The sequence below is a fragment of the Aulonocara sp. 'chitande type north' Nkhata Bay genome, linkage group LG18 (assembly GCF_057382095.1).
Source record: "Aulonocara sp. 'chitande type north' Nkhata Bay isolate Kocher_YH1m ecotype deep benthic linkage group LG18, A_spYH_male_GT1.1, whole genome shotgun sequence".
In the NCBI taxonomy this organism is placed as follows: domain Eukaryota; kingdom Metazoa; phylum Chordata; class Actinopteri; order Cichliformes; family Cichlidae; genus Aulonocara; species Aulonocara sp. 'chitande type north' Nkhata Bay.
This window is the reverse complement of record NC_141361.1, coordinates 39,016,625-39,042,142: the sequence shown is the minus strand read 5'-3', so window position 1 is coordinate 39,042,142 and position 25,518 is coordinate 39,016,625. Positions and strand designations below refer to the sequence as shown.

The 25,518-nt window shown below is 42.0% G+C and overlaps 1 protein-coding gene and 1 long non-coding RNA gene across 2 annotated transcripts in view; one reads left to right on the top strand and one right to left on the bottom strand.

Annotated features, from left to right (window-relative positions):
* fam110b (family with sequence similarity 110 member B) overlaps positions 1 to 25,518 on the bottom strand; it is a 57,560-nt gene that overhangs the window by 17,014 nt on the left and 15,028 nt on the right. Inside the window, exon 2 of the mRNA XM_086272017.1 lies at positions 12,944 to 13,059. The gene's annotated coding sequence lies outside the window, so the exon portion shown is untranslated. The remainder of the gene's footprint in view (positions 1 to 12,943; positions 13,060 to 25,518) is intronic.
* Positions 3,067 to 8,297, top strand: LOC147309159 (uncharacterized). Its single transcript, XR_015126049.1, has 2 exons — positions 3,067 to 3,205; positions 6,968 to 8,297. It is a non-coding gene; the product is annotated as an uncharacterized LOC147309159 (long non-coding RNA).

The following is a 25,518-nucleotide window of genomic DNA, read 5'->3' as shown; positions in this document are numbered from 1 at the left end:
CTTCTTTAAGTTGCCTGAAGACGTTTCACCTCTCATCCAAGAAGCTTCTTCAGTTCTGAACTGAAGAAGCTTCGCAAGCTCCTTTGAATACAAAGTGGTGTACACATGAGAAGTGGAACAAAAATCATACATGATTCCAAACATTTTTTACAAATAAATAACTGCAAAGTGGGGTGTGTGTAATTATTCAGCCCCCTGAGTCAATACTTTGTAGAACCACCTTTTGCTGCCAGTCTTTTAGGGTCTGTCTCTACCAGCTTTGCACATCTAGAGACTGAAATCCTTGCCCATTCTTCTTTGCAAAACAGATTAGATGGACAGCGTTTGTGAACAGCAGTTTTCAGATCTTGCCACAGATTCTGGATTGGATTTAGATCTGGACTTTGACTGGGCCATTCTAACACATGGATATGTTTTGTTTTAAACTGTTCCATTGTTGCCCTGGCTTTATGTTTAGGGTCGTTGTCCTGCTGGAAGGTGAAGCTCCGCCCCAGTCTCAAGTCTTTTGCAGACTCCAAGAGGTTTTCTTCCAAGGTTGCCCTGTATTTGGCTCCATCCATCTTCCCATCAACTCTGACCAGCTTCCCTGTCCCTGCTGAAGAGAAGCCCCCCCAGAGCATGATGCTGCCACCACCATATCTGACAGTGGGGATGGTTCAGAGTGATGTGCAGTGTTAGTTTTCACACACAGCGTTTTGCATGTTGGTCTCATCTGACCAGAGCAGCTTCTTCCACATGTTTGCTGTGTCCCCCACATGGCTTGTGGCAAACTGCAAACGGGACTTGTTATGGTTTTCTGTTAACAATGGCTTTCTTCGTGCCGCTCTTCCATAAAGGCCAACTTTGTGCAGTGCACGACTAATAGTTGTCCTATGGACAGATTCCCCCACCTGAGCTGTAGATCTCTGCAGCTCGTCCAGAGTCACCATGGGCCTCTTGGCTGCATTTCTGATCAGCGCTCTCCTTGTTCGGCCTGTGAGTTTAGGTGGACGGCCTTGTCTTGGTAGGTTTACAGTTGTGCCATACTCCTTCCCTTTCTGAATGATGGCTTGAACAGTGCTCCGAGGGATGTTCAAGGCTTGGGAAACCTTTTTGTAGCCTAAGCCTGCTTTAAATGTCTCAATAACTTTATCCCTGACATGTCTGGTGTGTTCTTTGGACTTCATGGTGTTGTTGCTCCCAATATTCTCTCAGACGACCTCTGAGGCCATCACAGAGCAGCTGTATTTGTACTGACATTAGATTACACACAGGTGCATCTATTTAGTCATTAGCACTCATCAGGCAACGTCTATGGACAACTGACTGCACTCAGACCAAAGGGGGCTGAATAATTACGCACACCCCACTTTGCAGTTATTTATTTGTAACAAATTGTGGAATCATGTATGATTTTCGTTCCACTTCTCACGTGTGCACCACTTTGTGTTGGTCTTTAACCTGGAATTCCAATAACATTGATTCATGTTTGTGGCTGTAATGTGACAAAATGTGGGAAAGTTCAAGGGGGCCCAATACTTTTGCAAGCCACTGTAAGTGAGAAAGTGATATTACTATTACCAAAGTGATCAATACATTAAATAAAGGAATTTCCATTACAAGAGGTAAACTGATTTCTTGAGTTGAATATGACAATTTAAAAAAAGGGAACTAGGAACTAGGCAACACCAAACTGACCGGAGTGAGGAATTATCAAAAGAAATAAGAATAATAAAACACACCCTGGACAAAAAACACATGTGAAGAACGGGGAAAGAAAATGCTAAACAAACATTTTATGAATTGGGATCAAAAGCAACACAAATTCTAGCGAGGCGCCTTAGAACACAAAGAACTAAACACTCAATACCTAAAATTAGAGACCTATCTACTAATGAATTTACATTCGACCCAGAGATGATTCAAACAATCTTTAAAAGTGCCTATGAGATGCTGTGCTCTTGTTCAAATTGGACCTTCCAACAACAGACACAAACCTGAGCGAAGCATTAACATCTATGAAGGAATTAGACAACGTTAGCAAACTGAAGGCAAACAAAAGCCCCGGGAGTGACGGAGCTTTTCCTTTAACTGGACACTTAAGGCTACTATCCAGCCCTCAGGGACGCTGTCATCCCAGTAATCCCAAAAGAAGGCAGAAACAAAGACTACTGTGAGACTACTGTTCTCTGTTATAGAGAGGATGGGTTTTAGTAGGAATATACAAGCCCTTTACATTGAACCAATGGCACCCTTCCAGACAGATTGACACTCTATAGAGCCGCTACACTTGCTGTTTAAGCCCCTCGTTGTTTGTCTTGTTCACTGAACCCTTGGCCCAAGAAATCAGGCAAAACAGTGACATTAGAGCAGTGGTTCACAAGTGTGTGGCGCACCCCACCACACACTTGTGAACCTCGCAGAAAAGTCATGCAGAACTAATGTTGAACATCAGAATCACTTTTATGGCGCAACAAAGAAATTTAATATACTATTTAATAATATGTGCATCCGCTGCAGCCGCTGAAAAGCTGCAGCCGCTGAAAAGCTGCAGCCATGTGTGTGTCGACAGCCGCAATAAGAAGTGTACTGAAAAGTGTGAACATGTGGTCGGGTCTGTCATACATCGTTTACAGTGATGCCGAAACCCAGGATTGGGGCACGAGACACCCAGCCACATGTTCGCACTTTCAACTTACACACGCGGCTGCAGCGGCTGCGCATATTATATATTATATAAATATCAGGCAGGCAGGAGGCCAAGGGTTTAATTCAAAACTTTGCAGTTAGAGAAGGAGCACGGAGGACTCTCTTTACCGAATTTAAGATAACGTTTGTGTCATGGTCCGTGGTCCTGTGTCTGTGGAATGCGTGATGCTCGGGTAGCCACACCCCCGGGCTGGGCCATCACCAGCACACCTGCTCTCCATCCCGGTGGTTACACGGAGATCCACTTAATCCGGCGCTGACGGATGCTCCACGCCAGTTCGTAGTCATCCCCACAGTGGTAACCAGACTTCCACGAAAAGTGTGCATTCTCTTCTGCTTGGAACTTTGTTTAACCTGCCTACTTCTGTCCAGGTTTCTACTCGGCGTCTGCTACCTGCCTGTCCTCCGGCTCAACTGGATCTCGCGGTGCTCACCTGGCCCACTCGCCATTCCACGGACTTCCTGCCCCCACGGACTGCCACACTTCCCTCCCGAGCTCCCACGGTTCCGTTCTATCGTAAGCCCCTACTCTAACTCAGTCCTGATATGTTCTCCCCGCTTCCTGGCTCCCTAGTAATCATCTCCCCTTTCTATTGCAGCCCCCCGCCGTCCCGATCCCGGCTTCCTCGTGTCATTGTTTCCCCGGATTTTTAGTTTCTGTTTTGCTCTCTACTTTCCCCGGGTCGCCTTTCGTTGTTTTATTAAAGTGTCTTTTTGTTAGCTCGGAGTCTGCGCCTGGATCCTTTCGTGCCCGCGCACCACGGCGCATGACAGTTTGTAGTCCACCCAAATGAGATAAATAGTGTGTTGATGCTCTTCAGACTTCCACTTCCAGAGTTCCACCTCAGGCCAGAATATGAGAGAAATATATCAGACCCCAGGAAGAGGATAACATACTTGTAACAGAAACACTGGCAGTATGGACAGAGATAGTAAAGAGATATGAACTGGAGGGAGAGTGCCATCTGCTGCTGTGGCCTTCACACACCAGGAGAGACTGACCAGACTTTTACAAGTGGACCGACAGAGGCATAACAGCAACAGGCAGCGTGGCTGATGGAAATACCTTTAAGTTATTGGAAAAAGTAAAAGAAACAAATAATTTAAAATAGAGAATAAAGACTTGTTCCAGAATCTGCAGACACTTCTATAGTCGTGTCCAAATTCATGGGCTGCATCCTCCTGAGGACCCGGCCTTCGCGGTCTACGTGGGCCGGGTCCTCAGAAGGTCGGGTTGGCCGGAAGTAAACGGCTGTGAAATTGGACGGTCTAGCCTTCTGATTAGCGTCACCGCTGTCTCAGCGTCTGCTCCTTGATATCTAAAATATAACAGGACACTGGTGTAAATTCTCGACCATCTCACACTTCTGTTTAATCAGTTTTCTGTTTGATGTTTATTCAGCTGTGTAAAAACCACCCGGGGGATTAATAAAGTTTTATTTTATCTAATCGAATCTAATAACTTTAATCTCAGCCAAACCGATTTACTCACGAACAAATAAAACACTGAAAAAAGCCAAACATTAACATTTTTAGATTATCTAAGTGAATTATATATTACGTTTAACCTGAGTAGCGAAAGACCGCGGTGATCTGAAAATGATGTGCCGGGAGTTTGCTGTTCTCGGCGGCTCCAGTGACCCTCGAGCTTCCAGCTATCTATCGAGCTGGTGGGTAGCAGACGTCTCCGAAAACGTCGGAGCACTTTTGAAAATATGTGATAAGATAAGATAACCTTTATTAGTCCCACACGTGGGAAATTTGTTATCTTGATAACAAATAATATAATATCTTGATAAACTGACAACCAACAGCTACATTCTCGCCTGAAAATGTTTATTTATAAAAGTTTATTTTGTGACCCAGAAAGAGTAATAAGAGTAATATTAAAAACTTAGTAGCGTCCGCCATTGTTGAAAACTGGAATTGGCTGAGCTGTGCTATGAATTCTAGGATAAGGTGGGCCACGAAGGACACACCCGACCCATCCTTCAAATTCGGAGAAAAGGAGGACACATTTGTCGGCTGTGTTCAGAGGAGTCCACGAATTTGGACAGCTTTCCGTCGCATCGCTGTGATGTAATCGGCCTACAAATGCCTCAGGAGGATGCAGCCCATGAATTTGGACACGCCCTATGACACTCAGGTGAAACCACAGCTACCAGTTAACTGTAGTATGCTGATGAAGACGATGTGGAATCCTATCAAACAGGTGCCATCTACAGCAGTTTCTAAACTTAACAATTGGTACTTTTAAATACTCTAGGAACAACAAGTAGGCCTGCAGAGCGAGAGCGAAGTGCTCTAATGGGGTGATATGGTACTACAAGGTCATTAAGATAAGATGGGGCCTGATTATTTAAGACTTTGTATGTGAGGAGCAGGATTTTGAATTCAATTCTGGATTTAACAGGAAGCCAATGAAGGGAAGCCAAAACAGGAGAAATCTGCTCTCTCTTTCTAGTCCCTGTCAGGACTCTTGCTGCAGCATTTTGGATTAGCTGAAGGCTTTTCAGGGAGTTTTTAGGACTTCCTGATAATAATGAATTACAGTCGTCCAGCCTGGAAGTAATAAATGCATGAACTAGTTTTTCAGCGTCACTCTGAGACAGGATATTTCTAACTTTAGAGATGTTGCACAAATGGAAGAAAGCAGTCTTACATATTTGTTTAATATGTGCGTTGAAGGACATGTCCTGGTCAAAAATGACTCCAAGGTTCCTCACAGTGTTACTGGAGGCCAAGGTAGAGGCCAAGGTAATGCCATCCAGAGTAAGAATCTGGTTAGATACCATATTTCTAAGCTTTTCAGGGCCGAGTACAATAACCTCAGTTTTATCTGAATTAAGAAGCAGAAAGTTAGCGGCCATCCAGGTCTTTATGTCTTTAAGACATTCCTGCAGTTTAACTCATTGGTGTGTGTTATCTGGCTTCATGGACAGATAGAGCTGGGTGTCATCTGCATAGCAGTGAAAATGTATGCTATGTCTTCTGATGATGCTGCCTAAGGGAAGCACAGAGATGAGTCCACTGTCAGAGGCCATAAGAAGATCATTTGTAACCTTCACTAAAGCTGTTTCTGTGCTGAGCTCTGAAACCTGACTGAAACTCTTCAAATAAACCTCTGCAGATGATCTGTTAGCTGTTTGACAACTACTCTTTCAAGGATTTTTGATATGAAAGGAAGGTTGGAGATTGGCCTATAATTAGCTAAGACTGCTGGGTCTAGAGATGCTTTTTGAGTAAAGGTTTAACTACAGCCAGCTTGAAGGCCTGTGGTACATAGCTGATTATTAGAGATAGGTTGATCATATTTAAGATCGAAGAATTAATTAATGGCAGGACTTCTTTGAGCAGTTTTGTAGGAATGGGGTCTAAAAGACACGTTGATGGTTTGGAGGAAGTAATTATTGTAGTATTATTGTATTGTGGTTCTCTTATTTAAAACTGAAGTAAAAAAACAAAACAAACAAACCCTGATTTTCTTTTTTTTTTCTTTCAATTTGAATTAAGCTGCAAGCACCAATCAGCAGGCCCTGGCACCTTTGCTCACCTCCGTAGTCATAGCCCTTTATTGTGAGGATGTAGCCCCAAATGTAGTCATGTAGTTCTAACAGTGATCAGTATGAATACATATTGTGCACAGTATCATTTAAGCAATGCTATCAAACCAGATTAGATCAATATTAAATGTGTTCTATATTTGAAAGGTAAGCAGCAGAGCTGCTCTCCATGCTATTCCAAATAGCCTTCTATAATCTCAACTTTGGTCAGACCCCCCCTAACCCTGACCCTTATAGAAGTGCTCTATAAGGGTGACACGGTACTATGAAGTCTTTAAGATTAGATGGGCCCGGTTATTAATGACCTTATCTATGAGGAGAGGGATTCTATGTCCTTTTCTTTTTCAAAGTCCTCCATTTGGAAACAAATGTCTCTTTGTCCAAATTATTAATTATTAATTAACTGTATAAAATTACAGTAAAGTAACAGTAAAATTTGTTTTGTTCCCAAATGATTCTGGAGATCATCACAATGAAAAGTTAGTCGACACGTTTGCATTGCCCTTTTTAAAATTATGCTTTTGTGACATGAAAGTGCGTCAGGTGGTGGTCAGGGCTATCCAGACTGACAAGTGGGACATTGAATTCCACCTCTCTGGTGGGGAGGGAGCCTGAGATTGTCTAAATTGGGGTCTGTACAATAGCAAATGCAGAAAAACATGTTTTAAGAAAGCAAATAAGTTGGTGTTCAAAAGAATATGATCGTTTGCTTGCAGAACACCAGGAGAGACGAGTCCTCCGTCACAGATGGTGTGGTCAGTGAGGATGGTCACCTGCAGGTTCAAGGTCATTGCATCTCCAACCCACATCCACTCCCACTGTACCTAAGGGAAGTTCTTCTGCACATACATTTGGATCACCCAAATCCATGACAGTCGTTCAGGCAGTCATGCCTGGACTGGAAACAAACATCTCTAAAATATTACAACATACCAGCTTCTGTGACTGAATGCAAAACAAATGTGTTGTTTGACCTAGAGACAATAAATACATTTTATATTGATTATATCAGTAATGTACCTTCCAATACAAAGTTATGGAAAGTCTAACCTTCAGACTAATTTCAGAATAATTAAATCTTTCTTTCATTGTAAGGTTTAAATTGTCCATCAAATAAATGTAAAAAATTCTTTTTAAGGCAACGAGTTTGCAGATTTTTTAAGTTCAAAAAAGTTCAAACTAATTCGATTGAACAGTAAAATTACAACAGGATTTGAAACGGTGCAGCATATTGAACTGAAGGTTTTAAATTCTAAGGGCAATGGAGAAAGCATCATCGGATGGCTGTTCCTGCTCTTAATGTGTTATAACCCGGTCCTCTCTGGCACAGCTGGCTGCCGGCAGAGCCCGCGGGCACGCCACTGCAACCCCCTCTGGCCTCTGCTCCGTAGCTGCGGGGTGACCTCTCGTTTGGGGCTCTACTCAGCTCTTCCCAGGATCGTGGCACGCCCCCCCCCCTTTGGTGGTCCTCCTCGGGTCCTTGTACTCTGGGGCCTCTGGATATCTGGGGCCTGGATCTCCTCCATACCTGCTTCATGCCCTGGAGGACGGGGCTGTGGCCCCCCCACACCCTAGCAGATCGTTACATGGAGAAACCTTTGGAATTCAAGCATGCTGATCCACACAGGTGTGCACACAGGTGTACACACGGGTATTCACAGACGCGGACTACAGCTTTCTTGGCTGCTGCCTCAAAGCACATTGTGCGCTGTCTATCTTGCGTGCTGCACAATATCGTTTATTATTTAATATCTACTGATATCTACTGCTAGCTAGTTTATTGTGATGGTGCTGTTTTTTTTTATTATGTTGCTCTTTGTTGTTTGCTTTCTCTTCTGTTTTTTTTCTCCATACAGGTGACCCAGGTGTTTTGTTTGTTTTTCTTTTTTTTCTTTCTTCCCCCCCTTCTCACCGTCTCTTCTCCCCTCTGGTTTTCTTTCTCTCCCTCTCTTTCTTTCATTCTTTCTCCCTGTCCTATCCCCCAGTCATGTCTGTCCCGTTTGTAGCAACTGAAAATAAAATAAATTCATAATTTAAAAAAAAAAAGTGTTATTGCTACTGTTTTTTATTTTATTTTTCATTATTTTCCCAGTTATTTGGTTATATTGTAGCGTTGTACGGATATTTAAAACAGGTCACGTGTCTTAGTGACAAGCTGAGCTTGCCATTATTAGATTTTGCCAGCAACAAAGATTTGGAGAGGAGATTGCTACGTTGTCAAGTGGGAAAGGTTCTGTGAGCAGACACAGCTCAATTTATAGATTAGATCCTTATCTTGACGATGAAGGCCTCTTAAGAGTTGGGGGACGACTGACAAAGGGCTCCTTATCAGAAGAAATAAAGCATCCCTTTGTTCTTGCAAAGGATCAACATGTAGCAAGTCTCATCCTAAAGCACATTCATCAACAGCTTGGTCATAGCGGTCGTAACCACACCTTATCCACACTAAGGAGAAAATACTGGATCACAAAGGCCAACTCAGCTGTAAGGAAGGTTATCGCAGAATGTAATTTTTGCAGAAAATATCATGGAAAAGCCTTGGAGCAAAAGATGGCAGATTTACCCAAGGAAAGAATTTTGCCAGATAACCCACCATTCACCAACGTCGGAGTTGATTACTTCGGACCTATTGAAGTGAAAAGAGGACGAGGTACAGCTAAACGCTATGGAGTCATTTTCACCTGTTTAGCCAGCCGAGCAGTGCACTTGGAAGTGGCTAGCTCTCTAAGCACAGATGCCTGCATTAATGCTTTGCGCCGTTTTGTGAGTCGAAGAGGTCAAGTTGCTCACATCCAATCGGACAATGGAACCAACTTTGTCGGAGCAGACAGAGAGTTAAGGGAGGCTCTTGAATTGCTGAAACATACCCAAATAGCGGATGCTTTGCGACACATTGGAATAAGATGGAGTTTTAATCTGCCTGGAGCGTCACATCATGGTGGAATTTGGGAACGGATAATTCGTATGATCAGAAAGATTCTGAGATCCGTTCTTCAGCAACAACAGTTGGACGACGATGGATTAAATACGGTTCTATGTGAAATTGAAGCAATTTTAAATGACAGACCCATCACAAAGCTTTCTGATGATCCAAAAGACCTAGAGCCACTTACACCAAATCACATCCTCCTGATGAAAGGAAAACCATCTTTACCACCCGGACTATTTGACCCTCAGGATATGTATCTGAAGAGAAGATGGAAACAGGCTCAGTACATCTCAGATCTTTTTTGGAAACGATGGATACGCGAATACCTGCCTTTGTTACAGGAGAGACAAAAATGGAACCAAAAGAAGAAGAATCTAAAACCTGGAGATATAGTCATTATAATGGATTCTTCTGCACCACGTGGTTCCTGGCCACTTGGAAGAGTTCTGGAAGCCATTCGTGACAAAAAGGACTTGTGCAATCTGCACGTTTAAAAACAAAGACTAATATTCTGGAAAGACCTGTAACTAAACTTTGCTTGTTACATGAGACTGTAATCTAAAAGTGTGTTACTTATGTTTATTTATGTGAATGTATAGGTCTAAAGTAGACTGTATTAGTGGCTCCTTATTTTCTTTGTGATTAGAATTGCCATGTCTGATAGCCATTTCAATTAGGGGCCGGGGTGTAGGAGCCATTCTTGGGTTAATACCTTATGTGGTCACTAGAGGTCACCTTTTTCTGTTTTGATTATGTAATGTAAAGGTATTTAAGGTAGACGCACGTAATCGGTGTCAGGTGTGTCATTAAGAAGGCAAACAGTTTGTGACCGTTGCGCTGTTATGCTAAGTCGATACGGAATAAAGACCAAAAAGGACAAGATACATACTGCTGGATTTATTGGACTGTGAACTTAATTCATGCATACCAGTGACATCGCGTCACCCCCGTTAACGACCACCTCAGTGGCTTCAAGCGTAGGCTTAGCCTCTACAATCTGTATAAATAAAGGTGAAATAAAAATTAAAAAAAAAAAAACCCTCTGCAACAAAAACATAACAACATGGTCAAATACTAAAGCTGTGCTAAAATGATAACAGTCCCCGCTTTAAACATTTCTCAAAGAACCAGTCATATAACAGATAAAAATGTGTTGGTTATTTTGTTGTTTTAGAGCCCGATGGGGAGTTTACAGAGGGACAGGACTGATGGTAAATGGAAATGAACTGGTTCTTATATAGTGCTTTTCTACTCTTCCTGAGCACTCACAAGTTTTATACAACATGCCTCATGATGATATATTTGGGCATGCAAACTGGAGCAGCCAGACTGAAAAAACAGCCTTCTGATTAGTACATGAGCTGCTCTACCTCTTGAGCTACAGCCACTCAATCAGGAAGTCAACTGGAATTCACTTTGGAAGATTTATTGGCTTTTTAGTAATCTAAAACTGTATGGGCACAGCCTGGGTCTTCTTTATTTATTTGTTCTTGTCTCCTACATTTAGGCAAAAGTAAAACAGACGCCTGTAGCACTTTGACCATGTTGGGATCTCAGTGTTAGCATGGTTCACACCAGCAGGTTGGGAAATGAAGGGTCTTCTCACTGAGTCGGCATCAAGAAACCGTGTGTGATGACTCAACTCCACCTCCTCTCTTTTTTCTCATTTCTCTCTCTCTCTGTTACTTCTAGGCATAGAGCCAAGGAACACAAGCAAACACACACATGCTCACATAGCCTCTAGCTCTTTCTATTTCCTGAGTTAGCAGCATGGTGAGCAGAGGCAGTACACTCCACATTCCCACCAGTATTCATCATACTTCAGCGTCTCTTTCAGAAATGAGCTTTTGGTTCACAATAACCTGGATGAGCAGAAATATTGATTTACATGACCTCCAAGCTGTATTTTTACCAACAGACAGGTAGTGAGGAATAAAGCAAGCTGACACCCATCAGCTATCTCACGTCAACATTCAGATGCAACATTTTCTTTTTATATGATTGTTTCTGAACCTCTGCGCTCTCTCTACACTATACACTGAGAGGGTACCAACCAAGAAAGAAGGCCCTGCTCTAAGATTGACACCTTCAAGTTTGACTGACATTTTCAGCTGCCCACATGAGCAAGCCAAAAGCCTTCAATCCTAAGAACACTGTTCCAGATGTCAAGCATGGTGGTGGCAGCATGATGCTCTGGGGCTGTTTTGCTGACAGTGGTACATCACACAAAGTACACTGAATAATGGAGGACAGCCTCCAAAATCTTCAACTCATCTTCAAACTCAACAGCTAGACATGTGACACTTGGAATATCAGGCACCTCTGGCAGCTTGGAACACATTGAGGTAGTTACACAGCTGATCAGAGAACCCCAGAGAACACAGGTGATCTAGTCGTGCTGTGGTTGGATCTGGCTAATGCCTACGGATCGATACCGCACAAACTGATTGAACTTGCACTTCACCACAACCCTGTTCCCAAGAAGATTAAAGACCTAATCCTGGATTACTATAACAATTTCAGGATGCGAGTCAGAAAAATCAGAATGGCATTGCCTAGAGAAGGAAAAATAACAGGTTGTACCATCTCTATAGCTGCGTCAGCTGAGGTTGTGTGCAGAAGACCCCTGTCCAAGTCTCAAGTATGGCAGCCCCACCTAAGAGCCTACATGGATGTGAAAGAGTGAGCAGCAAGGAGCATGGTCAAGGTGGGTACACTCCAGTTTAGGATTACCAAACTGAATGCAGGCAGACACACGGTTGGGCATTAAAGGAATCGCCAAGGAGAAGCCCATTCAAGCCACACAGACAAGGTGGCTTTAGATTAAGGGGGCTGATCAGTGGACTGCTCCTGGGACATAAGTCGAGGCCTGATCAACCCCAACCGGGTCACTTGGGTGAGTCAGCTAAGACCCAAAACGCCCCATGACCCCAGGCAACGGGACTGTTCATAAATGGTAAATGTACTAGTGCTTATATAGTGCTCTCTACTCTGAGCACTCAAAGTGCTTTACACAACAACACAATATCAATGATGATGCACACCAGCGCATCCTAGGAGATGTTTCTTGCATATGTACATATCCTTGTTTCTTTATGATCACTTCCACCTAGATGAGATTCCCAGTTCCAGACTCACTGAAGCTTCCCCGCAGCATATTACTCCAAACACCATGTTTCACTCACAGTGTGCACTGTGTCTCTGCAAAAGTGGAGGCAGTCCATTCTTGTCCAGGGTTTTGGTGCTTTCCTTCTTTGAGACTACGATGGCCGACTTGACAAACTCATCCATTAGTGTCTTTCTACAGTTACTCTGTAGAAATTTGGAGCTAACCCTCAGTTTGAACTTGATTTTGCAAGCTTTGTGCCTTGGCTCAATAAAATAAAGATAATTTGTGCTTTCTGAAAAAAATAACTAGTATGTTTAAAAATGCACTTTTCATTTTATTTTTATAGGAGGGAAAATAATTTTACCCTCATCTGCACGCGGCCATTTGGTTATAACATCAGTGATACTACAGCCTGGGGAGCTGCTATTCAAATTCCAAAATAGCATTTTATATGATATGATGATATTGCAACTTAATGAATTACAATTTCTACACTAATACAACACAGACCAGGAATTCTGCTCTCTTGGGTTTTGTTTATTCATAAAATAATTTTGGTAAGCTGTTGGATCTTCAAGCTGCATGTCTCAGGTTTTTTTTTAAACTAATAATATCTTTAAAAAAAATGTCATTACATAAACTGAGTTTTTTTACTTGTTTAGAGCAGTCGGCCTCCCTGGACGCTTTAAGCTTTCGCTATTGGCTGTCAGAGCTGGACTCCTCCTCCTTCTCTGCCAGTTGCTCCAGATTATCAGTCGGTGTCACAGTGCCTAAAGAAAAGAAAACACATTAGAAAATAAAAGATTTGATCATGATGAGTGACATTACTGACATCGAAATAGAGCATCTTACATCACTGGTGCTGCTTTTACTCCAAACATAAGCAGCGAGCAATATAAGCAAATCGAGAAGCTCGCTATATTCCAAGATCTAGAAATGAAGCCATTTAAGCACATGTTGCAAAACAATCCAGAGAGATAAATATCAGAGAAAAGGATTCCTTGATGCATGTTAGTATCACAGAAAGTCATTATTATTATTATTATTACTATTATAGCAGTGTCATTATTATAAAACATTATAAAAACAGACAGTAAGAGTGGGAGGCCAGTGCTTAATGGAACCAGTCCTGTTGTTTGTCCCAGGATTTGGACTACTGATATGTTACACATATCCATCCATCCATCGCAGCCAGGTCAGCCAAATGTCCCAGAAACAGAAAACTGTGATCTAAAAGGAGTTTGACCACCACAGCTAGAACAAGCTGCCTCCATTTGAACCAGATGCAGGTACGGCCTTTTCTCCTTGACCTTTCAGTGCTACTGATGCTTCAGCTGATTGATGTGATGATAACTGAACTGTACGCATAATGCGTGCTGCTGGAATGACTTTCAGTAGTTGAATAAATTAACAAAAGCTTATTTATCTTTGCTTCTAATCAGGATGAAATATGAGAATTTAAGGCCCTTTTGAAGTGGTTTTCTTTCTTCAAACATTTCAGACATTTGCTATCAACCTCTCTCCTCAGCTCTCACACACTGTAGTTCAGCGGTCCCTAACCATTTTTTGGGCCACGGACCGGTTTAATGTCAGACAATATTTTCACGGACCGGCCTTTAAGGTGTCGCAGATAAATACAACAAAGTAAAATGATACGACCAAGACAAAAACTGTGGTATTTTGTAAATGAAGTAATTAAAGCGAAGTCACTGTGCAACTGTGTAACTTTATTAGCAGCGTACTCCTGAAATGCGGCAACAACACTGAGAGTAACATCCTCCTCTCTGCCTATAGTCTATGGCTGTATCCCAATTCAGGGTCTGCAGCCTTAAAGGCCGCATTTTAAGGCTGATTACGTCACAGCGACGCGACGAAGGCTGTCCCAATTCAAAGGCTGCTCGAAATGCAGCCTCAAATGCGTCCTTCATTTCCCTGAATTTTAAGGATGGGTCAGTCTATCCTTCGTGGCCCAACATATCCCAGAATGCATAGCGCAGCGGTGGGTGTGGATAATTTTGCCAAAAAAAACGGCGGAAATGGGGCGGCCAAAGAGTAAACTTTAAAAAGTAAGTACTGAATATTATGTCACTTATTTATGTGCGAATGTTTAATAAAGAAGAACATTAAAGCATTACTGTTGGCCACATGTCGGCAAAGTTATGTGACATTAGCGATGTTAGTACTGACTTGGTTTTAAAGCCTTTACTTTTAAATATACGCCGTTCAATAGTCGACCTTAATCTTACAGAGAATGTGATGATTTTGTGGATAATTAAAGTCAGTCATATATCCACAAACACAACAAGCTGAAAGTCAGTGATGCTGCTCGGTTTGCAGTCCTGAATATCACGGCACAAGCAGGATCCACTGCACTGTTAATGTTAGCTATGTTATATTGCTGCCTCTGTTCGGTGGTGTCAAGCCAAACGGACTTTAAAGTGTGTTTGAACGAGCTGACGGTTTTTATAGGCCGATGATTTTTTGTAACGGTATAAACAATGAAAGGTGGTGGATTGGCCAGATGCTGGCAGATGTGTAAAAATAACTCAGTTGTTTGGTGGTGGCTATTGCGGAGCTTCCACAGAGGCAGCAGGTGGATGAGAGAAAGGGGAGGCAGGAGGAGGAGAGACCCGAGGCGGCCACCGGTCCGAGTGTCAGGTGAACTGAACTTCAGGTAAGAAGTTATGACCTGCAGTCTCTCTGGGTCAGATATAAACCAAGTTTAGGTGGAGTTTATTTTCGTTGTGCTGACTTTTTACAGTCAGTTACAATAACTCGTGCTGCGTGCTAGCTAGCATGACGGAGTTTCTATACAGCTGGGTGGGTGCTATGATGTTACTGATGGTGAACTTTATTTAATTCATAAGGTTAGTTAGTAGAGTTACCAAATGTTCCGTAAAAAATGGAATCGTCTCGTATTCAGAGAAAATATTACGCGTTTCATGTTGAGCTGAAAAAGAACAGTTTGTCCCGAACTTCAGCTACAATGGAAAAGACACAAAGCTGGAGTTACTCTGTGTTTACGCTGCACAGCTGCCTCTTCTTCTCTCCTGTTGCTACTTCAATCATGAAACTGATCAATGATCAGCTGATCGGCTTTTCTCTCTTCTTTGTTTATCGTCCACTTTGTGCCAGAAACAGGAAACCAGTGGATGTCGTGCTAAACAACAGCAGCACGTTTAAGCTTGATCAGCTGTTGTTAGAATTTATTTAATATTACTTTCTAGTATCAGCTGATGTTTGCTGGAGCCACAGCTGTAAAGCTGCTGGTCATGATGTCGGTTTGGATATGTGGTGAGAGGGAAACATGAAGATGAAACCAGGAGATGTCCTTACTGAACCATCAGAGCTGTGATGGAGAAACAGGTTTACCTTTTAGGTGACATGAATGAGTTGAAGGGAAGTTATGAACTGTTTCTGAGAGACAAATAACACCAGGATCCTTTTCTAAGCAGCTGACAGCTGGTAACTGTGCAGGGGCGGGTCTAGCAAAGTTTTGCCAGGGGGCCAGGTAGGGCATTAACAGGGAGAGGGGGGCACAAAGAAACACTTTCTTATTCTCATTTAAAATGTCTCGCTTTTATTAATTAATGATCTGAAGCTTACAACCAAAGTTTTTATCTGACGTAAAATGTATAGAAACCAACAAGACTGTACATCACTGTCACAACAGCGTTTGTTTTCATTCAAAGGCTTTATGGCTTTAATACCTGGGGGGCCGGTCTCTCGTCAAAATGCCCGGGCCGATTTTTTGTCCCAGTCCAGCCCTGGACACGACACGCAGTGAGTTAATCCGAGAAGATGCATTAAAAAAATTAATGGCCGGGCCAGCGGTGCACATCGCAAATCAGCTCGCATAGACACATTAGTTGTGCCGCTTCTTAATGACGGTATCTTAGCAACCCCAACTACCAGATTCATCTTATAATTGGCTAAAAATCACTTCGCCTACCGGTGAGAGGGACGTTGCTAGCTGGTAGTTTTTTCAAGTGATGTTGAAATTTCTTCATTCCGACACTTCAAATGCTTCAGGAGCTGTCCGCTCAGCGCAGTATCAGCACCGCAGAAATACACGGATACATCCGTAGACTCGAGACAGAATTCACAATGGGTTTTCGGGGCTTTCAGGTGTTTGGACCAATGTTTTCTTTTCTAATCAAATCAAAAAGCTTTAATGAGCAGCTGGATTTGTCTCGCATTAACTGGTTGGACACAGAGGACATCGAAATGCAGCTGATTGAACTGAAAAGCTCGACTCTGTGGGGGTCAAAGTTTGTAGAATTACGGACGCAGCTGGAATCCACAGCTGTGCGTGTTCATGGAGCTGCATGTTCACCTGCTGGACATCACTACCTGACAGGTTTACTGTCTTCAGAACATTGCAGAGGCCTTATTGACAGTATTTGGCTCTACATGTCTGTGTGAGCAGATTTTCTCTCACATGAGTCCTCAGGTAGCCGTGTGAATGCTGGACACTCGGAGACCTGTGTCTCTGAGTGGGAGACCAGAGGTCACATTAACATGTGTGTCTCTGTATTAACAAACATGCCATATTGGCCCAGTTTATTTTTCATATCATTGTTGTGAGGAGACCGTAAACAGCATTTGCATTTTCTGTTGTTCAGTTCATTTGCTGTTATGGATAAAAAGTCTTTTTTGTTTCAAAATAGCTGATAACTATTCGCTGATAGCTGCCAACATCTGTGAACAAATATAATTCTATAAAGTTTTTCTATATAGTGAGTAACTGTTAATTTAGAGTATTATTAAATTTATTGCTAATGCAGTCATATGGCACACTGACCTCTGAGGAAATTTTAGATGCACTCATCACCAGAAAGGTTGCCGACCCCTTTCTGTTCCCTGTTTGTGAAGGACTGCTAGAAAAGTTTAACATAACTGTCTGTGCTGAATCAGTCTTATTAGGTAATGTTCAAATAATGTGATCATCCCAGTGTTTTCAGTGTGGGAGAAAGTACTCAGGGCCTTCAAGTTACACACTATGAAAGGCAGCAACAAGTTTAATATTCAGAAACCTAAAGTCTGTATCAGCAGCAGAATGGAGCTAAAATAAATGTTGGTTTCAGTTCTATGAAGCTTTGAGTATTTTGGATCAGTAGCTGCTGTGTTTGTTGCATCATATTGCTGTAACTGTTTATATGCTTTATATATTCTGAGCTAAGTTGATCTATAGTGTTACATCATATTCTATAAGGATGTTATGTGTTTGTAGACTTTCTGCCCAGTTTGACCCATTTAGCAGACGTCAGCCTGTTTAAGGCTCTGATATCTATTCTGTGTGACTTACAGCAGTTATGACATGGTCTGATTTTCTCACCCAATAAAGGAATATTTCATATATCAGTCTACTCTTCATTCTATCAGACACAGTTATCACAGCTCGTACATTTTCATTTCACACATATATGTAAGCATTGAGCCAAATTTAGTAATGCCAACAAATTAAACGAAGAATATTATATATAATACATCTATATACACTGTCAAAGATACTTGAGTGTCTTTGAGTGAAGATTTAAGGTGATAGGAAATATAAATAACTGCAACTTGAATCTTTACTGAAGCTCAGAGTTTGACAGAGTTCAAGTTCACTGCTGTAATAACTAATAATGATTAATATGATAATAACTTCGATATTGGCCATATTATATTTACATTTCCAAAGTGAGATGACTTTAGTCTCATGAACAACATTAACTAATTGTTATTTACTAACTAATCTTAAATGACTGTTCAGCACAGACATGAAGCCCAACAATCATGTTTACAGTCCCGTGGTCTCAGCCTCAGATACTCAACTAATCAAAGTGATGTCATAAAAAAATGAACAAAAAAAAATGTTTTTCTCCATTTCTGTCACACAAAGCTGTATGAAACGTTTCTCGCGGTTAGATCCATGGTTGCTAGGCAACCTGAGCAGCGCGACGAAGGCTAGACCGTCCCATTTAAAAGCCTCTCACTTCTGCACTTCTCGTACTTCCTAGTACGCACCGTACAAAAAATAAAAATAGTTGTTTTTCTGTTTCAATCACTCATCTTAGCAGTAGGATTTACATGAAAGGAGAAACAAATTAAGTTTGCGTGAAAATGTAAATTTCTGTCACTCTCTGGTCAACTGACTCAGTGACTCAAATGACTCCAAGAACCCGATTCACTTTGGTGAGTGACTCATCCAAACTCGATTCAGTAAAAATAATCGAATTTACCATCACTGATGTAAACAAACAATCGCTCTACGCTCTTCAAACATCAAAATATATCATTTGATTTTTTTTATGACAGCAATGGTGAGTGTTCCACCCTCTGCTCTTTTTAACTTAACGTAATCTTTCCGTTTTCGTATTTTGGACATGATTTTTGAGTCCACCTTCGCAGTAGCAATTGACTGCAAAATAAAGCTACCAGAAATGTGCAACCCTACATCCGGTCTTAAAACAGGAAGTTAGCATTTTCTCGTGCACGGGGTCTATTAATGCTCTCTGGTTGCTATGGTAGTGCGTAAATATTTCTTTCAGAATAAGACACACAACTACAACATGGGAAAAAACCCAGGGAAACCGTTTTACTCACCGTCTATACCTAAAAACACAAGCCGACATGTATTTTTACATTTCTGTTTTCTTGCATTTTACTGTGACTGTATGTTGAACTCTGAGGCCAAACTATGGGTGACCTGAAGCTGTAGTTCAAGGCTTTCTGTGTGGACACAGACAGCACAGTAGAGATGATCCTTCTGCTCTGCAGATGGCGTTAAAGCTCCACACTGCAACAAATACCCACAAAATATGCACAGTAGGTGCCCACCATCCACAGTCTGAGTGAGACCAGATTCATCACGCTTTTCCATTTGAGTCTGTCTCTGCTGGCCATTTTGTATCAGCAATTTTAAATGTTTTCTCCTGGATTAAGACATATTTGTCTCTCCAGTCCACATGGACACTCTCAGGCTCCTCTCAGTGGAAAAGCACAACCTGGTAGACACATGCAGAGTTTTACAGTGACAAAGTTGACAGGAATATTAAAATTAATTCAAAGTGGAGACATAGCTGTGAAGCAGAGACTTGTAGAGAAGCCACTGGCTGAATGTTGGATATCAGTTCAGGTCAACACCGACGCCTGATTGACAACACACTGAAAAAATGTCGCTTCTTCACATCATCACATCTCTGTGAGGCTCTTCAGTGTGAAGAAAAACTGCAAAGCTGCAAAGGAGTACTGCAGCTTTTCCTCAGCCCGACTCAGCTTCGACTGGAACGCATCACTGCCTCCATGCAAGTACGTGAAAGGAGTTCGTGCAGTGCGTCATACTAATGGCTGTGATAGTCTACCCACAGCTCACAATGAGGTCATACTAGGCCAAACAGTCCTTACAGTATGACTTCATATTTGTATTGTTAATTACAACTAGGGCTGCCACGATTACGTCAACTATCAAAATCGTCGACGACTAATTTAATAGTCGACACGTCATTTGAAGCTTTGTAAGATCCCAAAAGATGCAGGAATAAGTAGCAGGATTTAAGAGAGTAATAACGGACTGAAACAGAAGATGGCAGCACTGCATGTACAAGGATGCAGGGGCAGGGATAGCTCAGTAGGTAAAGTGGTCGCCCCATGATCGGAAGGTCGGCGGTTCGAATCCACTTAACGGCTACCCTGAGGTACCCCTGAGCAAGGTACCGTCCCTACACACTGCTCCCCGGGTGCCTGCTTAGTGGGCTGCCCACTGCTTCACTGAGTGAATGGGTCAAATGCAGAGAAAAACAAGTAATTTCCCCATGGGGATCAATAAAGTATCCATTATTATTATTATTATGCCAGCTGCCGTTAAACTCCGAAGAAGAAGAAGCTGTGTCCGGTATCGTGCCAAACTAGGGCTGTATCCCAATTCAGGGTCTGCAGCCTTAAAGTACGCAGCCTCAACGATCCTCAAGGGCCGCGTACTCGAAGACCGCTAAGGCCGGAAGTGCGAGGCTCGTAAAATGGGACGGTCTAGCCTCCGTTGCGCTGCCCAAGTTGCCTAGCAACCATGATACTAACAGCTGGAAACGTGTCATACAGCTTTGTTTGACAGAAATGAAGGAGACAATCTTTTGTTCATTTGTTTGTTTGTTTCTACATGAGCTTTGATCATTCTCTGTAAGATTAAGCTCAGCTATTGAACGGCGTATATTTTAAAGTAAAGGCTGTAAGTTAGTACAAACGTCACTAATGTCACATAACTTCGCCGACGTTTAACATATTTTCAGGCGAGAATGTAGCTGTGTAAACTTCAAATAAATATCTGCTCAGTTTATCAAGACACCACATATTTTCAAAAGCGCTCCGACGTTTTCAGAGACGTCTGTTACCCACCAGCTCGATAGCTAGCCGGGGTTCAAGGCTCATTAGAGTGTGAGATGCTCGAGAATATACTCCGGTGTCCTGTTATATTTTAGACAGCAAGGAGCAGACGGCTGAGTTTATTAAACTTCACTCAAACAATCTGCAAATTTCTTTAAAATTTAATAAACTATCATCTTGTCTTTATTTTTAGTTAGCACAGACCTTAAACACTTCAAGCTGTAAGATAATGATAGTTATATACGAGCAGATGCTGCTGGTGCAATAAGCTGTACGTTTTATGTCCAATGGATGATGATCTGATTAGTCGACTAATCGCAAAAATAATCGGTGACTAGTCGACTATCAAAACAATCATTTGTGGCAGCCCTAATTACAACAAATTAAACATGGCTAAAGGAGGTGACACACAGGTATTGTGTTTGTGTAAAAACGTTACAGTTTACACTTACTGTAAGTATTGACTTCCAGCTGTCATCTTAGTTTAGTTCTTCCTGGTCCCAGCCTACCTCATTTACTAGCTGACATCATCTGGGCCTGTGCTGATTGGTTCTACATCAGTGACTCACAGTGGTGAGTGTGTGAGTGGTATGTGGCGTACATGCACCAGCTCAGAGGTCCAGATGGTCACTCAGTGGGAGCTGGAGTCCCACCAAATAACCTGCTAGCTATACTAAAACTACACAGCAGTAGTGCTTCTGTACATTCAGAAGGAGAAAAAACAACAGAACACCTACACCGTTAAAGTCAGCAACACTCAAAAACGTTTGTCAAAAACATTGTTAACTCTGCAGTGGACTGCAGTAGCAGGTTTTCTGGCAGGTTGTTTGTGCAGCATATTGATATATAAGCATGCTGCATTGCATGCAATGCATGAGGGGCGGTTTGGGGTTTAGGTTCTTACTCAAAGACATGTTGATACACAGGCTGGAGGAACAGGGGATTAAACCGCTGAACTTTTGATTCGCATACTATCCACCCAAAGATACCAAGGCTGCTTCAAAGCGATAGATATACACAGAGAAATAAGCTTATAGTTAGGGCTGCATTAGCTGACCATGAACTTCAACAGGTGGGGGCTGGGGGCTTCCCATGATGCTGTTTCTTTGTGTTTATACACCGCTCTGCATTTAATCATTGGTTATTATTAATATCTGGCTCTCTTCAACAGCTTTGTCCCGTCCCCCTCCCCTTACCCCTAACTGCTCACGGCAGATAATTGTCCCTCCCTTGGTTTTGCTGGAGGTTTCTTCCTGTTAAAAGGGAGTTTTTCCTTCCCACAGTCGTCAAGTGCTTGCTCATAGGGGGTCATCTGGTTGGGGTTTTCTCTTTATTATGGAGTTTTTGCCTTACAATATAAAGTGAATAAAACTTATAACAATATTAAGCCCACACCAACCCCATTTTTTTGTTTTTGTTTTAAAGACTTATAACACAACAGCAGCAGTAATGATGCTGTGAATGATGTGAACGTCTTAACAATTTATATCATGATTAATTCATCAGCTCTTGGACTTTAAATTCTCCACAACATGCCACAGAGTCTGTTTTCCCCAAAGATGTTTTTCCTCATCTAAGTTACTGAAGCTGACCAAAAGGAAAACAGAGTACTGTAAAATTAGTTAGCAAACTACCAACAAATCTGTTAAAATTCTCAAATCCAAGTTGTGTTTTGAGTCAGCTGCTTGCCCACCCCCCACCCCCAGCCTTATATTTAGCAGCTCCCTCTTGTCCAGTAGGGGGGCCTTAGAGCCCACCCCCACACAGAGGTCATCTGGTGGAAACGCTCCTGAAGATTTAACTGTATGTTGAGAACATAGAATTTGAAAGAGGATCGGGGTCTGTCACATGTGAAGAAGAATGCTGTGGGCTCCTGCTCTGTGGCAGCCTGTCCACCTCAGTGCCTGCTGAGTGTGTGGGAGGAAAAGGAAAAGAGGCTCAAATTAGCAAAGCACACAGTGATGTGAGCTGATGGGGGAAAGTGGACCAGGACACACAACAGAAAGGAGAGAAAACAGAGGTAAGCCAACTCCAATTCCAAAAAGGTTTGAATGCTGTTTGCTGTAAATCTGATTTACAAATCTTTCAATCTATTCAACATAGGAAACATATCAAACGTTTAAACTGAGAAAACAAATAATTTCAAGAAAAATATGTAATATTTGAATTTGATGGCAGCAGCACATCTCAGACAGTTGGGGCAGGGTCATGCTTCCCACTCTGTAGCATCTCCTCTTCTTTAACATCACTCCACAAACTTGTGGGAACCGAGGAGAGCAGCTGCTGGACTTTTGGGACAGAGGAATGTTGTCCCATTCGTGTCTGATAGAGGATTATAGCTGCTCAGCAGTCCTGTGTCTTTGTCATATTTTTCACTTTATGATGCTCCAAATGTTCTCAGGTGGTTAAAGGCCTGCACTGCAGACAGGCCAGCTCAGCAAGGTGCTTTCTGAAACACATCTTTCTGGGTGGGAGTATATGCTGCTCTAAAACTGCCAACTCCAGAGGCACTAACGCACCCCCACACCACCAAAGATACAGGTGTTCTTGAAGTGAGTGCTGATGGCAAGCTGGATGGTCCTTCTCCTCTTTAGTCTAGAGGACGTAGTGTCCATGTTTCGATCCATTTTGGTCTGGAGGTCCGGCTTTGGTCCAGAGATGATGGCTTCTGTGTTCACAGACAGTGATTTCTGTCTGTTCCTGAGCCCATGTACTGATTTAATCACAGAATCACATCTGTGTTTAATGCAATACTGCCTGAGGACTTGAAGACCATTCGGGATCTAATGCTGATTTTCAGCCTTGCCCCTCATGCACAGAGATTTCTCCTGAACGTATGACTTTGGAGGATGAGATATTCACACTATTTGCATTCCACTGAAATTGTTCCACAGTTTTGGAGCTCTACTAATACAAAATAACATTTTGCTGCCCCATCCCAACTTTTTTGGCACGTGTTGCTGCTAAATTCCAAACATCCTGTTTACAATTATATATTTTCTCAGCGAAGATTTGATAAAACAAAATAAAGATTTATGAGATTTGCAAATCATTGGATTCTGTTTGTGTTTACATTAACCAGAAACCCAACTTTGCCCAGACTGGAGCCTAAACATAACATGTCTCACTATATGCTCCACTGTGGATGACCCACTCTGTCACCTCCCCGTTTCTCTGTCTCTGTTCCAGTTGCACTTCCAGTTCTCTCTAATCCTATTACGGCTCTTCCAAGCAGAGCGTGAGTATGTGTGTGTTAGCATTCTTACATTTTCATATAACTAAGATCTCTGTCGAGGCAACGTGCAGCAACATCGTCTTTTAATAATAGAGAGAGAGGCTGGAAGGAGAATGTATAGGCTACACTACACGAAAAACAAATCGGAATAATTTATTTCTTCTGGAAATGTGACCACAGTACAAAAATTGTTTAAACGTCATACTGAAACTTCAGACTATTTAGATACTCATTCCCACAACAAGGGCCCAAACTAGGGGCACTGGAAGGGTTGAGGTCAGGCAGCACAAATCCAGCTGTTGTAGTTTCGCCTCTGAACGCCACCACAATGGATCGGAAATCAAATAAACAATACGAGCAGCCTAATTCAAGGGGTTTTACAAAAATGTTAGGTTCATCTTTTAGGTCTTTCAGTGATTTTCTCCACTTGTTAGAGGCTGACAACCAGAGATGTGTAATCTGATTACTTTTTTCAAGTAACGAGTAAAGTAAGGGATTACTATTGCAAAAACGGTAATTAGATTACCGTTACTTTCCCGTAGGAACGCTGCGTTACTGCGTTACTAAAACCGTGATTTTTTTGTGAGAATGTCTCACGACAGTGACGTAAGCGAGTGCGACGTTGGTGACAACAGCTGTGTGCAGATCAACAATGGATCATATATCGAGTGCGGGAGAGAGTATGAGCGTGCAGCGTTTAAAGCGTGGAAGTACTGACCTTACTTTGAGTTTGATTCCATAAAAAGTGACAAAAACATTAGTGTCCGCTGTGCGTAGGAAGAAAACTTCTTTTTACACCGAACCCCCCCCCCCCCCCCCAAACAAGCTCCGAGTGCACAACGACGTAATGGGAAACTCACAGAGAAACTCGCGGATTCTTCCACTGACCGTGGCACACCTGCACCAGGGTAAACCTCCGCCTACCCCACTCCTGCTTTACAGGTGAAAATAGAGCAACAGGACCGCTGAGTCTTTGATTTTATTTATTTTCTGCTGTGTTTTACTTGCATCTATTTGAAAGACTGAGTGTAAACACAAAAAATATTTTATTTTATGAGCTGGAATGTGCAGAAAATAGGTTTAAATGTTAAACTAATTTCTTCCAGTCAGAGAATGTTGCATATAATTAAATGTTTGCTTGATGCATAAAGTTAAAAGATTAAAACTAATAAAACAAGTTTTAAAAAGAGACTTTTCCATTTGATTACATTTTGTATGATGGATTATGCAGAAAAAGTAGAATTGGGCTGAGAGATCTATCGCTTTATCACCTCTTCAGGTTGTAAATCGTGTTTTTAAAAAGTAACTAAGTAACTAAGTAATCAATTACTTTAGAAAATAAGTAATCAGTAAAGTAACGGGATTACTTTTTTGGAGAAGTAATCAGTAATTAGTTACTGATTACTTTTTTCAAGTAACTTGACCAACACTGCTGACAACTATGTGGACAAACTAGGACCATTTCAAATATAAGGATTGTTTTCCATACTTAGGTGAAAATTGACTGCCTGAAGTCTTGAACCCATGGACATCACCAAATGCTGCTTTCCTTGCGATGTTCTGTCACACTTTTACTGCAGCCATCTTCAGTTGCTGCCCATTTGCGGGTCCTCGTCTTTAGTTTTGTCCT